This window comes from Chroicocephalus ridibundus, chromosome 3 (genome assembly GCF_963924245.1).
Source record: "Chroicocephalus ridibundus chromosome 3, bChrRid1.1, whole genome shotgun sequence".
Lineage (NCBI taxonomy): Eukaryota > Metazoa > Chordata > Aves > Charadriiformes > Laridae > Chroicocephalus > Chroicocephalus ridibundus.
The window spans coordinates 112818439-112834176 of NC_086286.1; the positions used below are offsets into that span (position 1 = coordinate 112818439).

General features: G+C 45.5%; 1 protein-coding gene across 4 annotated transcripts in view; it reads left to right on the forward strand.

Annotated features, from left to right (window-relative positions):
- Window positions 1–15738, forward strand: part of HPCAL1 (hippocalcin like 1) — a 68744-nt gene that overhangs the window by 15792 nt on the left and 37214 nt on the right. For 3 of the 4 annotated variants that reach the window (XM_063330467.1, XM_063330468.1, XM_063330469.1), the window contains exon 2: window positions 1224–1270. The exons of the other annotated variant lie outside the window; for it this stretch is intronic. The gene's annotated coding sequence lies outside the window, so the exon portion shown is untranslated. The remainder of the gene's footprint in view (window positions 1–1223; window positions 1271–15738) is intronic. 4 annotated transcript variants of the gene reach the window in all.

A 15738-nucleotide genomic window follows, 5' to 3' on the forward strand; every position in this document is an offset into this window, starting at 1 on the left:
GAACAGGACCCAAGAGGAAAGACGGGAAGGAGTAAGGTATTTGGTCTGGAGAGGAAGTGAAGGATTGGCACAGGGTTTTGCCGTGTCTGGAAGACTGCTGCGAGGGGAGAAACCTCTGTCCCATGTCTGTGGGGGTTTGGGCAAGTGGTAATGAGTTTGAATGGTGTCATGAAAGGAAGAAACTCCTACTTGTAGAAACACCAAGGGATGGTGAAGTGTTGAAGGAGACTATCAAGATGCTTTGGTAATGTCTGGGATCTCTGTGGTTGGGTTTTTGCATTGGGCAGACCAAATGTGTACGTTAGGGGTGAGCTGGAGGCACCTGGGAGTCGGGTCCCAAACCTGGTGGGATTTTGTTTGCAGAAGTTGTGGGATTACCGGGTTGGACAAGGGTCTGGCAGGAAAGAAGTTGGTGTGGTTGGGCTGGAGGTGATGAATATTTCCCAGCTGTGCCTGGCCTCGGCAGAGGGGGAAATCACGGTCAGCTCTCTGGGAGAGCGTGAATCGGAGCGAGTCACTTGTTTTCGATTTTCTAATCCACAGATTTTGTGAGATTAAGAATCGCAGGAGCAGGTGAGCCTGCTCCTGGTGCTCTGGTCTGTGACTCCTTACGCTCTGATGAACCCTCAGGTTTCACAGCTGGCAGATGCTGAAGGGATGCAAATTATTATACTCTGCTTTCTCGAGAAGCATGCTCAGCAGAAAGAGAAGTGATTCCTAACCTTTCAGAGGAATGCTTAATGGCTCCAGAAAACTTGAAACTGGCTCTCTCGTATTTTATTTCTTTTTCTCCTATTTTTAGATCTTGGCATAGTAATATTTTGAGGTATGAATAAGCCAAGCAAACCTGCTGAATCTGAACTTGATACTTGCTTATTTTGAAAGAGGAGCTTTATAAAAAAGATTTGAAGTAGGAAGGGTGGTTTCAGCAGATTTTTGAATGCCAGGAAAATTTGCTGTCTGAATTCGAGAGAAATCTGCATTTTTCAACATGGGTGCTATTTTCTGCATCAGGACAAATAATAAAATGCAAATGCAGGCAACAAAGTTGTTTCTCAGTGTAGGGTAAGGGCTGGAGCGGTGTTTTTGCATACTTGTATTAATTCTGATTTCTTTTTCACTGGGAAAATGGGTTTTTACAGGGGAGGCCAAAAAGTGGGAAGGTTGTCACTTAGAAGAAAGCTGTAATGTAAAGCCTATTTGGTTTGTGTCTCCTCCTCCAGGCAATCGAGCCCTGTGGACTTTCTCTGAAGAGGTTGCAAGATAGGTGGTGAGTACTTTCCAGAGCCTGCTCCTTTCAAGGCACTCTTTAAATTACTAATAGGAAAAATTAAATTAGTAATAGAAAATACAAGTGTTGGTTCTCGTTCTGCATTGGGTGCAGCAGTTTGTGTTTGCTGAGCGTGTGGCGTGCTTTAATTTTAAAGCTGGCAGGGCCAGTCTTCGAGTATGGGTTTAGCATCAAAATGTTAAGCTTTACCTTTGCACCAAAATGAATTTCCTGAGACTTGCATAGTGGAATAGATATTATATTTTTAAGAATATTTGACTTAAGGGAAAATGTGGACAAATTATGCTGTATTTTTTACTAAAAGCCTACACTGTACAATGCGGCAAAGTGTTTTCTGTGTCAGAACAACCTTTTTTTTTTTTTTTTCTGCTCTGATTGTGTACATCTAAAGGAATGCAACTTCCAGAGGGTTAAACGACCTGCATAACTTGTGCTAATCTCTGCCGCGTGTGAATGATTTTGTCCTGCCTGCACCCAAGACTTCCACGTATTTCATTTGTATGCACTTTATTAGGTCCTTGTTTGTAAGTCAGTGAAACATTAAATCGGTAAAGAGCTGCAGGAGCATGAGACGGCTAAGAAATGCCGATGTTGTGGCGTTGCAGCCGGAGAGCCACTTCTCACGCTGATGTAAATCAGTGCGATTTCTTTTCCTCTGGTGGAGCCGATCTCTTCCGGCGAGTGCCAGCTGGGACTCTGCTATGTAGCACCCTTTGCTGTTTGTTTTCGTTGTTTCTAGAGAAATGTGTCCCCTGTTTCCTCTTTCAATTCTAGATTTCTTTCCAATGAGATTAACCAAATTATATCATTACCCATTAATTGCTCAGGAAGTTTATTCTTTAGTTACATTTCCCTAGTGCACAGGATACAAGCTATTAGAGCTCTTGTGTGTTCAGACTGACTAATGAACTACAGTTGAATGTCCCAAACCTCTAATGGACTTCTCCATCTTCTAAATCAATATATTTTCCATAGATAAGGTGCCTTTTGACAGAGATGGTCCCAGGTTGATTTGAAGTGTCCGTACAGCTGAAATGTAGCCACCTGCACTTGTTTCTTGTCGGAGCTGGGGTTTGGTGTGTTGTACTGTGCTTGTGTCTACATTAAATATATGCTCATTTTGGCCAGAAGAAGCTTATTTAATGTTTATAAAGGGTCTTATTTAATGCCCCTTAAATGTATTTGTTCCCAATTAAATCTTTCATCGATGAAAACATCCCCTACTTAATAAACTGTGCTAATCATGTTTTCCCTTTCATGTATAAGGGGAGCTAATTTAACCCCAGACGGTTCTTCTGACTAAGGCTTATGTCCATAAACCGCGAGTCTTATAAGGCCAAATTATGAATCTTGTGTGCCTTTGCCAAAACGCTCTCGTGAGTAATAGCTTATGAACCCCTCCTTTCCCCCAACCCCACAGCTCCGATTGGATCTGTATTATAAACCTGCACGCTGTTTGTGCGGATAATTGCTGTATTGGGACCTGAATCACCAGTCGGTCTTTTTGAAATGTTGAAAGATGAATCAAGCTCCCTTTTCCTGAGGGCAGAGGGGAGCGTGGGGTTGGTGACTGTAATACCGTGTGTGTAAAGGCCAGGCAATTTTAAACTGTCAGTTTAACTTGTGCTTACAATTGGATTTTCCTGTGTTGTTGTTACAGGTAACACCTGAATAGGTTATAAGTAAAAAACTTCTTAATACTCCAGACTGTGCTTGCCAGAGTTAATGTGCTTTTTTTTTTCTCCTGGATAGTCCCTTTGGGTAGTGCTTTCAAAAGCATGAATGTCCTGTGGTCTTTTGGGGAAACTCGGTTCCTGCTGCACTTTTGCAAGCAGGATTTAGAGGTGTCAGGTGTTTATACATCACATTTTTGCTGCTTGAATGGTCTATATTCCTCCTTACCTTCTCAAACACAGGTGTGTCCTTTATTCCAGTTTGGGAATTTACATGATCCGTACCTGTATGAAGGTTACATCTCCAGGGTGTAAGAATTTCTGTATGGAGCCTTACGGTGGTCTGGTTGTGTTGGTTGATGTTTAACCTACAGCAGGAGACAGACTTGAAGGCAGGCTGGTGCTGATCCAGCTGGGCTTTTTCCGAAGTGTAATGTGTGGCCAGAGGCACACGGGTGGCTTCTGAGCAAAGCAGAGCATCATGAAAGAGAAAAGTATGGAAGTGCCTGAAAGTAGCTCGAATTTTACCCCAGCGGAGCGCAGCTGGAGGTGAGGGTGCTGGCCGGGGAAGGGGGGAACCGGCACTTGGGTGCTCTCCTGAGGGGGTTCCGTAGGCTCTGATGGAGCAAGCTGCTTACCCGTGTTTCTGCCTGTAAGCACATAAGCAGCTCTGAGCAGTGGGAGCCAGCACCTGCATTGGGGCTGCCAGGGCAGGACAGCCAAATTCATGCCCGTCCTGGCATCCCTTGTGCTTCGGCGTGTTTTGAGGTGCCGCTGGGGTGCTTGTGCCAGGAGGCTGGAGATGTGATGTGGACGTGAGGGCGCTTTCGGTGGGATGCGGTGGAGCAGCAGCAGTGGCATCGCCGTCACCTCTGTGCTGTTTCAGAGAAGTGCACGAGTTGCTGTGACCCGCAGCCCATGAAATAGCATAGGGCATGAAATAGAATCATAGAATAGAATCATAGAATTTTCTAGGTTGGAAGGGACCTTTAAGATCATCAAGTCCAACCATCAACCTAACACTGACAAAACCACCACTAAACCATGTCTCTAAGCACCACGTCTACCCGTCTTTTAAATACCTCCAGGGATGGTGATTCTACCACTTCCCTGGGCAGCCTCTTCCAATGTTTGATAACCCTTTTGGTGAAGAAATTTTTCTAAATCAATCTAAACCTCCCTGGCATAACTTGAGGCTGTGTCCTCTTGTCCTAAGTGGTGTGAACAACAGCAGAGATTGCCTGTTGCTTGCCTGGACGTGTGGCTCTGCAGCTGAAACGGGGCTCCTTGCTCCTCCGGGCCAGGGCATCGCTGCAACATCCAGGACTTGAGTTTTGAAGTGAAACTTTTTGCAGAGAAAGACTGACAGATCTGTCCTACCAAACTGGCTTTGAGAAATGTTTTATTTTTAAACTGCAAACTGAGCTGAAATCTGTGCAACCTTTGTTGGGAAAGGTGGTTGCACGGAGTACTGGAGTGTTGGGCTCCTGGGGACGCCTCAGGACCACCTGTGGCTCAGCATTGAAATCAGTGGATGCTCTTGACGTTGGTGCTGGGTTGGTTTTGGAAATACCCCTGTGCATAGAGTGGGGCTGCGGACACCTCCCCATGGCCTGGCTTTGGAACCTTCTCCATTTCTAGGACAACCTTTTTCACCAGGATGTCCTCATTCCTGAGTCCCAGTGCCACCTGGCGTGGCTCCTTCTCTGCTGTCCCTGCCAACATCTCCCTGCCTTCCCCACAGCCCACGTGTCCCCATAGCCAGGGCCCTGTGGGGTCCCCCTCCCTGTGAGCATCTGGGCTCTGTAGGAAGGAAGAAGCAGCAGCAGAGCTGGGCTGAGCATCAGGGAGGAGGAGGAGGGAGCAGGCAAAACAAAGGGGAATTTGAGGCTGTTTTCCCTGGGCATCCTCCGCACTGCAGCCTTGGAAAGTCCCTGGTTTGAGGATTCAAATCCTGTTGGGGAAAGGGAGACCTTTCAGTGTTGTTAGCTTCTCCTGGTACCTTTCCCCACAGTCTGATAAAACCCTTTGGAGGAAGCTGCAGGGGCCAGATATCTGTTATACATACGACTATACCGCAGTGGGAGGAAAAAAAGTGCAATTAATTGGAAAATGTGTCTTAAAAAAGAACAAATGGGGAGCACAATAGCAAATGAAGTACCTTGTGTGAGTGGCTTATGTAACAAAGTAATTAAGAAGAATTTATTATGGTTTAATGTGTCACTAATCAAAGCTTGCATTTTTTCCTCCTTACCACCTTTAAAAATTGCTGTTTGAGTCTTTGTCTTCTACATTTTTATTACAAACAGATTTTATTAATATCTCCACTGTTGAAGCTTTTCTATGTTGTACTGCACGTTTGCTTTCCAAATACGCTGTTTTCTCATTCAAGCATATTAAGAAAAAAACCAGAATGAATGTGCAATGCTGCAGTTCATCCGTGTTTGTTTTTATGAATGAACCTTCCGCCTGGGTACACGCAGGCTTCGAAATTGCCCACTTCTAAAAAAACTTCTAAAATTCAAACTTTTTCATTAATTCTTTGCTGTAATGGAGAAAATTTAAAAGCGGGCTTTGCTTTTAAAAATGTAAGTTTTTAACCAAGATTTCCAAGCTGGAAGATAGTGGGATACCAGGTTTGGATTATTCTGTAATAGCCCAGTTTTCCCCACTGTGTACTGTGCCTCCTACAAACCCCACCTGCCTTCTACATTTTATATAGATGTTGCTATATAGCATGAAAAAGGAGCGTCTCCTAATGCAAGTATCTCATGTTGATTCACTGCTATACAACTGTTCATCCTCTAATAGTGTGGGATTACAAAGCATCATCATGCTCAGATTGACTCAGGTGGTGCTATTTTTATTTAAGCTGTATTAAGGTATCATTGTGAATCTTTGGTCTTGCAGCATGGGGGTAATACGATTTACTATTTTTACAAAAAATCAACATGGCTCTACAAATCCTGTCCATAGCAAAAGCTGCAAAGATTAGTCATGAGCTCAACACTTTTCCCCTCCGCCCCCCCGCTTTCCTCTACAGTGAGTTGTTAAATTTTTAATTTTTTTGTGACTTCCATCACGTTGGCCAAGCTTGGAATAAAATAAGAAGGTGTCTTGGCTTGTGGTCAGGGACTTGGTAGTTGCTGGGAGGAGCCTTGGTATAAGCGGGGGGCTTTGGTGTGAGAGGGTGAGTGGGTTTGGGGATGCTCGGCGGAGTTACCCGGGCAAGCACCGAGGGGATGCAGTGGGTTTCATCCATCTGAGCCCTCGCGGGGTCATCTAATTCAAGCAAATGAGCCCTTCCACGGACATCACACCAGCACTCGCATCCTTCCACCTCTCTGGCTTTTATATCAGGCCTCGCCCCTATTAATTAAAAAAACCCACAGTAATTTGGTATGGATCCTTTCCTCGCTCCTCTCCTCCTTATGGCCCCGCAGCAGCTTGGTGCCCTGATAAAGCAAAAACAAACGTACGCCCTGGGGTTGAGTTCGGCTGAGGGACGCAGTCAGAGCTGTCTGCGGACAGCATGTCTGTCTGTCTGTGTCCCTGCCGGTTGGACAGACTGCCAGCTGGTGCCTTTCCGGAGGGGAAAAAAAGCATGGTCTTTCTTGGAAAGGGAATGAATGAGAAGCGAGGCGTGATTTTTCTCTCAATTGGGACAAATATTCCTGCTCTGAAGTTGGTTGAAATTAGTTTCTTTTGCGACAGGTCTCAGAGTTTGCAGAGTCAGCGAGGAGCTACCACGGAAAGCCTGGTTCGGTTCTAGCTGGGGGTGAAAAATGGCTTCACAGTGCTGCTTTGGTGCTTTAGGGGTGGCCTAGAAGAGTTCAAGTGGGTCAGGGATCGTTTCCCGTAGACGGTTTGGATGCAGCCCCCTTCCTGGGGAGCATAGTACGAAGGACATCACCTGCCCCCAAACTTCCTACCTCCAGGATTTGCTGGAATGAGGGTCTGCTCCAGAGCAGGGGATGCAGCACTGTCTCTCTTGGGGGGTTTCTGAGCATCTTTCTGGCCTTCCTTGGCATTTGGTAGGAGAGGCGATGGTTGACAGTGGTGGAGCAGCTCGATGCTGGTGTGTACATGCCTGCAGGCATCCTCCAGGGCTCTGTATCCCAGGGCAGCCCAGCTGGCAATCAGCTTAATTGCTCTAATTGGCTCCTAGCACCCAAAGGCACCAGGATACTGGTGGGAACGTAGCAGGCAAGCCCTAGGAAATGCTACCACTGGTGATCTTTAAGGTCCCTTCCAACTCTAACCATTCCATGCTTCTATGGCAGAATAGTTAATTATCTAGTTCTGATCATTTGTATTGGAATCACTAAGGCAGTTCATTTTTAAGTCTTTTTCTAGATTAAAATACCTTCTTTCTGAATTATGATGAAATATTTTAACACTGTAACAAGGAGACAATAGGTATGTTAATATAAGAGTCTGAAAATAGAAACTTCAGGATTCAAAACCTTGAGCAGATTGGTTTCAGAATATACTAGGAGTACCTTCCCTGCGTTTGCATATGCTTTCTAAGTATTTTGAATCTGAGGAAAAGAGCTTTTTCCTTTTGTTTGGGCTTTTTTGTTTTAAGTTTGACCAAATATGTTTGACAAACTCTGCTCCTCACTTAAAGAGTCAGGTAAGAGGATTGAATGGTCCCTGTTCACCACTATAAAGATAGTGGGAGATGAATTTACCTGCAAAATGGCAACTGAATGGAGGATTGAGAGATGATAGCAGGTATAAAAGACATTTCAAAGCAGGAAGGCACTAAATGTTGAATTTTGTAGAGTACCTGGAAAATGACTTCAGATTGTCCTCTTGTATCAGTGTGCTTTTAAAGATCGCAAGCTGGGTCTCTAAGGAATGGGGCTCAGTTTTCCAGGCTATCTGGTTCTTTGGTTGTTTCCAGACATCTGCCAGCTCTGCAGTTGTATTTCCCTCCAGCCACATGCTTTCTCTCCACCCTGGATAAAGAGTGACCTAGTAGGACGGTGGGCCTTTACCATGCTCTCCATCCCTTCCCGTAATGGCAAGGGAGTGGTTCTGTCTATTTCTAGCTAAACAAGTATAAAAGTTTGATTTTATTTCTCATTGCATCTCAAGCATCCTTCTCCCCTCATCCTCCTGTGCTCTGTGAGATGCCTGGGTCGGGGGTGACGATGGCGCTGGAGTCCCAGGCAGCCCGGGGGAGCGGAGCAGCATCCACCTCCGTGACAGCACCCACGCAGAATGCAGGGGGTTTTATGCCTAAATGCAAGTCAAAACCTGCAAGAAGTGGTTTAATAATGGGAATGTCAGCAGGCCCCTGAGTACAATGATGCTGCTGGATGCTTTCATAAATCTAAGGTTTAGGGATGACAGTTATGATGCATGGCATTGGGAGAATGTGAAACTGCAGTCATTAAACAAAAATGGGCTTTTAAACTAATGGCAGCTGCCTAAACAGTTTTGCAGTGAAGCAGATTCCCTTAGGCTACCATTCTTCAAATAATACCGGTCCTATCGACTTTAAAAAAACAGGAAAATATTTTGTTTTGGTGCTGTTAGCACTGCTTTTACATCCATCCCAAAGGTCAAGCTGCTAAGTCTTTGCTAGGTTTTAAGCTGGAGCTGTTAGAAAATAATGAATGGCAGCATTTCCAGATAATTCATTCACTGTTATTCCCCTGAATTAAGCCACCTGCAAAACCAAGGATTCACATCTGTTCCTAGATGGGTTTCCCAGTGAATATGGGGGCACTTTTCTCCATCCAAACTCGGCTGTGTTTAACCCAGTAGGTAGTTCTGCACAATGTCTCTGTTATACAAAATTTTATCCAAATGTCTCCATCAAAACCTGTTCCAGCTCCTGCTGGTTCAAAATGATACACAATAAAGCAGCGTGTTGCCTTGTCTCCTTTGAAACCGTCATTCCCAGCTTAAAGCTGGACATGTAAAGATGCATGTGTTGCCTTTTCCTTCGTGCCAGCGAGGTCCTGAGAGACAAGGGGCTGCCCGTGATCTGGAGTGTGTTGGCCGGTTCCTGGAAGAAGCATTTCAAGAGTGTTTGGAGGTTGCAGAAGGCCAAGCCATCCTCAGCCACCCATCTTGCCTAACTTTTACTTATCCCTAGCCAGGCTTTGTTTCTTCCTGAAAATAACATGCTACGGCTCTATCTCCCTGTCCCCCTCATTCTTCAGCTTGATCAGAACCTGTCATCTTTTTTATTTCCTTCCCCCCGCCCCCGCCCAGCCCCTTTTAGTAAAGCATAGAAGAGAGGACAGAATAACCCAGACTCTGAAAGGATGCCGAACAGGAGAACTTGGTTGTTTTGTGTCATTTCTCTTCACACCGTACACAGCTCAGAGCTTCTCCCCCTATAAGCTCAGTTTCAGCCTGAGGCTGGCCTTCCTTGCCGCTTTTTAATTTTTTTTTTTAATTATTATTTTTTTAAAGCGAACAGTTCCATTAGAAATGTATGTGAAGTCCATTGCGAACAGTCATATTTCACTTTGAAGCCCTCCACATCCTGAGATGACAGTTTGAAGCTGGCTGTTGTAATGCTCTCTAGTTTTTCTAGGAGCCCTGCAAGGCCAAGCAGAGGTTGGGAAGGATGGGCTGGAGGTCTCCTGCCATGGTGGGGACGTCGAGTGTAGCTTTCGGAACCCGATGAGTTCTCTTCTGAATGTCACCTGCAGTCCCGGCTCTTTGCAGCATTTGATGTTTTGTGAGACCTGGATAACATACTGCTTCTTTCCGCCACTTCTCTCCGTTGCTTCTGTGGTATGTCTTAACCATAAAGATGTTTTTTGTGAGCACTTCTTTGTGGACAAGGAGAGCTATCTAACTAGGGTGACTTCAGCCAGGTTTTCTTCTTCTTGGGGAGTACACTTGAGTCAGGAGAACGGAAGAAGAAAAGTTAAATTAACTATAACATGAACATTTGAACAGATGGCTGACCTTTGTAACTCCAAGAACCATTTAATTTTAGAAGTTTGCAGGCTGTTTTAAGTTTGTTGTGCTCTTTACAACCATTTGAGCATAGATACACCACACGATTTATTAGCTTAGCGCAAGGCTTTGTTGCTTAATTTCCCTGCTGTTTGAAACACTGAGCTTTAGGTGGAATGAGCAGGATCCAGAAGTTTCGATGGGATCGGCTCCCTTTGTGCCAACTTTCTTTAAACCCCTGGAAGCTGAGGGAGGAGGGATGTTCTTGGTCATGCTGGAAGGAGCTCAGCTCCTCCGCTTTGCTCACTGCCCCGGCAGAGCTCAGCCCTAGCACGGATGAGGGCCATGCAACGGTTAATTGTGGGCAGGGCGGAGACAGATGATCATCCTGCCCCAAATCACTTAACCTTCTTAAGGCTCTACCCTTGCCTGCCTGAACGAGCCAACTAATCGTTCAGTGAGCCACGCAAGTGAGCGCTGAGCTATATATGGTACGGAGAGAGAGACGACCCAAAATGATCAAAATCCCTTATCCCACCTCTCCCCAAATGGCTGTGCACCGTATTCCTGCTTAACGGTGGAAGAACATCACTGTTCGGAGCAAATCGTTGCAGGTTATGGTGGGTTCTCCGTCCTCTGGAGGCTTTTAGGTCAGGGTTGCATAGCTTCTGAAAACATGTGGCGTAGGCCAAACAGATGGTGGCTGGATGCAGAAATTCTTGGAGAAATTCTTTGAACTGAGAGGTATCGGACTAGATCAGCGGTTCGTAACGCCTTCTGTGAGATCGCAGCAAATTCCCAGGGGCTGTACTTCAGACACTTGTGCGGCGACTTGGAAGAGCAGTATCTGTGTGGTGGCCACACATGGAGTCCTGGAGTCCTTGGCACCGGCCTGGAGAGCTGCTGGGATAAGTGATGCTGAGGGTGTCGTCTGGGATTCAGTGAGTCGGGGGGGGAGGAACAACTGTGAAGCGCTTGGAAATTGTCTTTATAAGGAGTGCACCATGTTAGTACACCAAAAAGTGAAAGAAAAAAAAATAAATCTGTATCAGCTCAATGCGTATTTCTTTTATAGAGGTCTGGCTTATCACTGCAGTTGGCTTTTCTTAATTATTGCTGATGCTTCTGCAGGCTGCACAGTTGGAGATGGAACGTGGCTGGCCCGAAGTCAGGGCACAGAGGCTTTTATCGGGGCCACTCAGAGACAGGCCATCTGCAAGACGTATTTATTTTTTTCTTATTTGTCTTCTCTAAATAAAAACGTGACGCTGTGAGAATGTCTGTTCCGTCCTATTGCTTCACTCCACCAAAGTTGCCATTTTCTGACAAACTGTTTGAGAGAGTTATATTTGGCAAATGGTTGTTTACTTAATTCCTCTCCTATCATTGCTGCTTGTCTTTGAAACCCAAATCTGTTTGCGTGCAAGCTCAGCTGTAGCTCAGTTCAGAGCATTCTTTAAACCATGGTTGTTTTCTCCTCTGCTTTTTTTAGCTCCTTCTCTCTCACGATGGAGGAACTGCAGGTACTTCATATCTGATGGAGGCAAATCCAGTACCTGCAGAGCTGAGGGCTGTTAGAAGCTGCAACAGCCACGTGGTCGGGTTTCCTTGCTTATCCCAAATGTTGGAGTTTCAACCCCCTTGGCATCCCGCAGCCATGACACAGAGAACGTAAAGAGGGTTAGCTTTGCAGGAGTGAGTTTATTCTGTCTGCAGAAAACCACGTGAAGCTCCATGAAGGAGCAGCAGCCCATGTTGGTTCCCCAAGTCCTCCTAGCTCAGGTCCTCAGTCACCAAGGGAGACTAGGCTTGTCAGGAGGAGACTTGTGTGAAGTAGCTGCTTTTTTTTTTTTTTTTTTTTTTTTTTTTTTAAGAAAAGTTATCTCCTTAGGCTCGGTGGCCTCTCTGAAGTGAATTTACCTGCTTGGGACATTGGGATTTGTTTTAGAAATAAAATACTCCTCCATCATGGAGCTGTGTGTAAAACTGAGCTGTTCAAATCACTGGGGGAAATCAAAGGGTCCCTCGGTGACATCGGTTGTTGCAGGGGTTTTCTTAAACTTATAAACTTAAGGCTCTCCCTGGCAAAGTGAACTTAAGCAAGGCTTACCATGCGTTGCCCATAGTTACTGTGATATAACCCAGCGTTGACCACCTTAGCCTAGCATGTTTCTGCAGGAAGGTAGAGTGTAGGGACTGTAGTTATAAAGGGAAATGCAATTATAAAGCAAAAGAGCAAACAGTTGTTTGTAATCTATAAAAATTGATACTCGCTGCTCTCGGGTTCACCTTCCTTGCCTGAAGGTTTTCTCATTAGATGCAGTTTCTGTAAATACCATCTCTTTCTTTCCCCTTGGAGAGACCTCAAAATGCTGGGCTGGAATTGTTGTCTGGGTAATCAATAAACTTTAATCTACATGACAGTTTTTTTTTCTTTGAAGTCAGTTCTTTCTGGACTGGAGATAACCTGTCTAAAGCAAATGTAAAATGAAGAAGGGTTAGATTCAACTTGACTCACTCTTACTATATGCTCTTGCAATTTTGCAATATGAATGTCTTACAAAACAATTATGGTTATTGCTAAGTGGACACTAAATGATTAATCTACTAGCAGACAGCCAGTGCAGTAGTGTCTTTGAAATAATTTTTGAGCCTCTTTCCCGCTGTTCTTTTCCTGCAAGACTGGTTTAAAGATAAGACACTGACAATAAAATAAATTGTGGTTTGTATCCTGGTTCTCTTTCAGTCTATGCCTTTTGTTTCAGCATTGCAATTCTGTCTTGCATTGAAAAGCATGTAATGAAAGAGGTTTAAAGTCTGCCCTGAGCCAGAAGAACATTCAATCTTGTATTTCATTTGAGGCATGTGCTTAAATTATGATGGGCATTGGCTGGATTTATTCATGCACTTGGATGCATATTTAATCTGGGTGAATAACGATGCTTGTGAGCTTTTGTTGATGGTAGGTCACCAGCACTCTTTGTGAGTTGTTGGCATCATGTGCAGAGCATGTGAAAATTCCGGTATTGGCTGGATGGCCACACTCAAAGAATTGTGGTCAACGGCTCAATGTCCAAGTGGAGACAAGTGATGAGTGGCATTCCTCAGGAGTCAGTATTGGGCCCAGCACTGTTTGATATCTTTATAGGTGACATGGACAGTGGGATTGAGTGCACCCTCAGCAAGTTTGCCAATGACACCAAGCTGTGTGGCAAAGTTGATACACTGGAGGGAAGGGATGCCATCCAGAGGGACCTGGACAGGCTTGAGAGGTGGGCCCGTGTGAACCTCGTGAAGTTCAACCAGGCCAAATGCCAGGTCCTGCATGTGAGTTGAGGCAATCCCAAGCACAAATACAGGCTGGGCGGTGAATGTATTAAGAGCAGCCCTGAGGAGAAGGAGTTGGGGGGGTTGGTGGATGAGGACCTCAACATGAATTGGCAATGTGTGCTCACAGCCCAGAAAGACAAATGCATCTGGGCTTCATCAAAAGAAGCTTGGCCAGCGGGTCGAGGGAGGTGATTCTCCTTCTCCGCTCTCCTGACACCCCACCTGGAGTCCTGCATTCAGCTCTGGGGCCCCCAACGTAAGGAGGACATGGACCTGTTGGAGCAAGTCCAGAGGAGGGCCACAAAGATGATCAGAGGGCTGGAGCACCTCTCCTGTGAGCACAGGCTGAGAGAGCTGGGGTTGTTCAACCTGGAGAAGAGAAGGCTCCGGGGAGACCTTATTGCAGCCTTCCAGTACCTGAAGGGGGCCTGCAGGAAAGCTGGGGAAGAACTCCTTATGAAGGAGTGTAGTGATAGGATGAGGGGTAACAGTTCTAGACTGGAAGTGGGTAGATTCAGATTAGATATTAGGAAGAAATTCTTTCCTGTGAGGGTGGTGAGACACTGGAACAGGTTGCCCAGGGAAGTTGTGGCTGCCCCATCCCTGGAAGTGTTCAAGACCAGGCTGGATGGGGCTTTGAGCAGCCTGGTCTAGTGGGAGGTGTCCCTGCCCAGGGCAGGGGGGCTGGAACTAGGTGATCTTTAAGGTCCCTTCCAACCCGAACCATTCTATGCTTGTATTAAATATTCATTGACCATTTCAGTATCTGGAGTAGTCCTTGTACTGGGAATACCTCCTTATGTCCTGATTTTCTTCTCAGAAGTTCTCTCTTTTAGGCTATGTGTTGCAGAGGGAGAACTTCCCAGCGCGTAGTTAAGTAGCAGTCTGATTTGTGACTGAATTTAGGGAGACGACTAAACACTTTAAAATGCAATGATTTGTGAGAGAAGAGACAAGACTGCAGAAAAGACTTCAGATTGGTTCCTCATACATTCTGTAAACTTGTACATTTTCAACATTTTTACAGCTACAAGTCATAAAGCTATGTACCACGTTGCATCGAGACAACTGACTCAGAAAATCCTCTGGTGTCTGTTGATGCCGTGGACTTGCCTGTGTGCTAGTGCTGGTTTTAATTGTCTCTCTGTTTGAAGAGATGTCCTCGGAGTATCTCCTCAGGTTAGAGGTTAAACTGTTTCTCCTTACTTTGAATAGTGATGATACATTTGGTCGCACGCCCGGTTGAGCCAGCTTGGAGCTGGTGAGCAGCAGTGGAGCTGGGCGCAAGTCATGGAGTTACTCATATACCTTCTTACCCTCTCCTTAAGTTGTTCTGGTTAATAATATAATATAATAATAACCCTGGACAGTAATAGGTTTGTTTCCCTGGCTCGTGTGATGGCAGTTCTGTTGTTGCAGAGGTTTTGAGTTTAACTCTCAATAAACTGCAGGCACAAACCAATTACTGTGCGTATGGTTGAATCCTGGCTTGATGGAGCTGTAGACCAGATTGCACCCATGCTACCTGAAGTGGTAGGGCTCATTAAAGAGAAACTGGTGTTGGTCTAGGGAAGAGCTACATCTCCTTGTTGGGACAAGAGGTAACGGGCACAAACTTGAGCATAGGAAGTTCCATCTCAACATGAGGAGGAACCTCTTTCCTTTGAGGGTGGCAGAGCACTGGCACAGGCTGCCCAGAGAGGTGGTGGAGTCTCCGTCTCTGGAGACATTCAAAACCCACTTGGACGCGTTCCTGTGCAACCTGCTCTAGGTCACCCTGCTCTGGCAGGGGGTTGGACTAGATGATCTCCAGAGGTCCCTTCCAACCAACCTCTATCATTCTGTGATTCTGTAATATTTTCTGTGCACTCGGAAATATTTTCTCGTCCCCTAAAGGCAACCCTGTGCTCTGATAGTGACACTTTTGTTGGAGAATGAGAAGGCTTAAAAACTGGCTCATACTGCGCGCTTTTTTAATCACAGCCTTCTCAGATAAATGAATCACCTTTCGTTAATTGCTCGTGGAGGAAGAAGCAGTCATGACAGTGCTTATAAAAGATGCAGTTTGCTTTTGCTCAGGATGCCGAAGTTAGGGAGAGAATTCCAGGCAAACATCTGTGCTACGTTAAGGTTATTCAGAGCAAAGCTTATCAAGCTTAATGTATTTGCTACCAAATTTTAGTGAGTAAACATGAGACATACTGCTCCCACCCAGGAACAGATGTGGTTGTTTTGGTATAGCTTTGATGCCTGCTCCAAGATGGATCTGATGACCAGTGTTTAAAAATCAGCACCCTCCCGTCCTCCAAACCTCCAGATGTGAGAGCCTGTGCTGCAACTCCCGCTGAAGGAGATCAGAGAGGGGTGATGGTGTGCTGAGGTCAGAAAAGGGATGTGAAGGCGCTGAAGGAGAGTACCAAGAATGGTCTAGTCTATGAGTGCTGAGGGATGATGCTACAAGTGGCAATTAATCCCATTTAATCTTATTTTTAAGATAGTTTTCTCTATGCATCG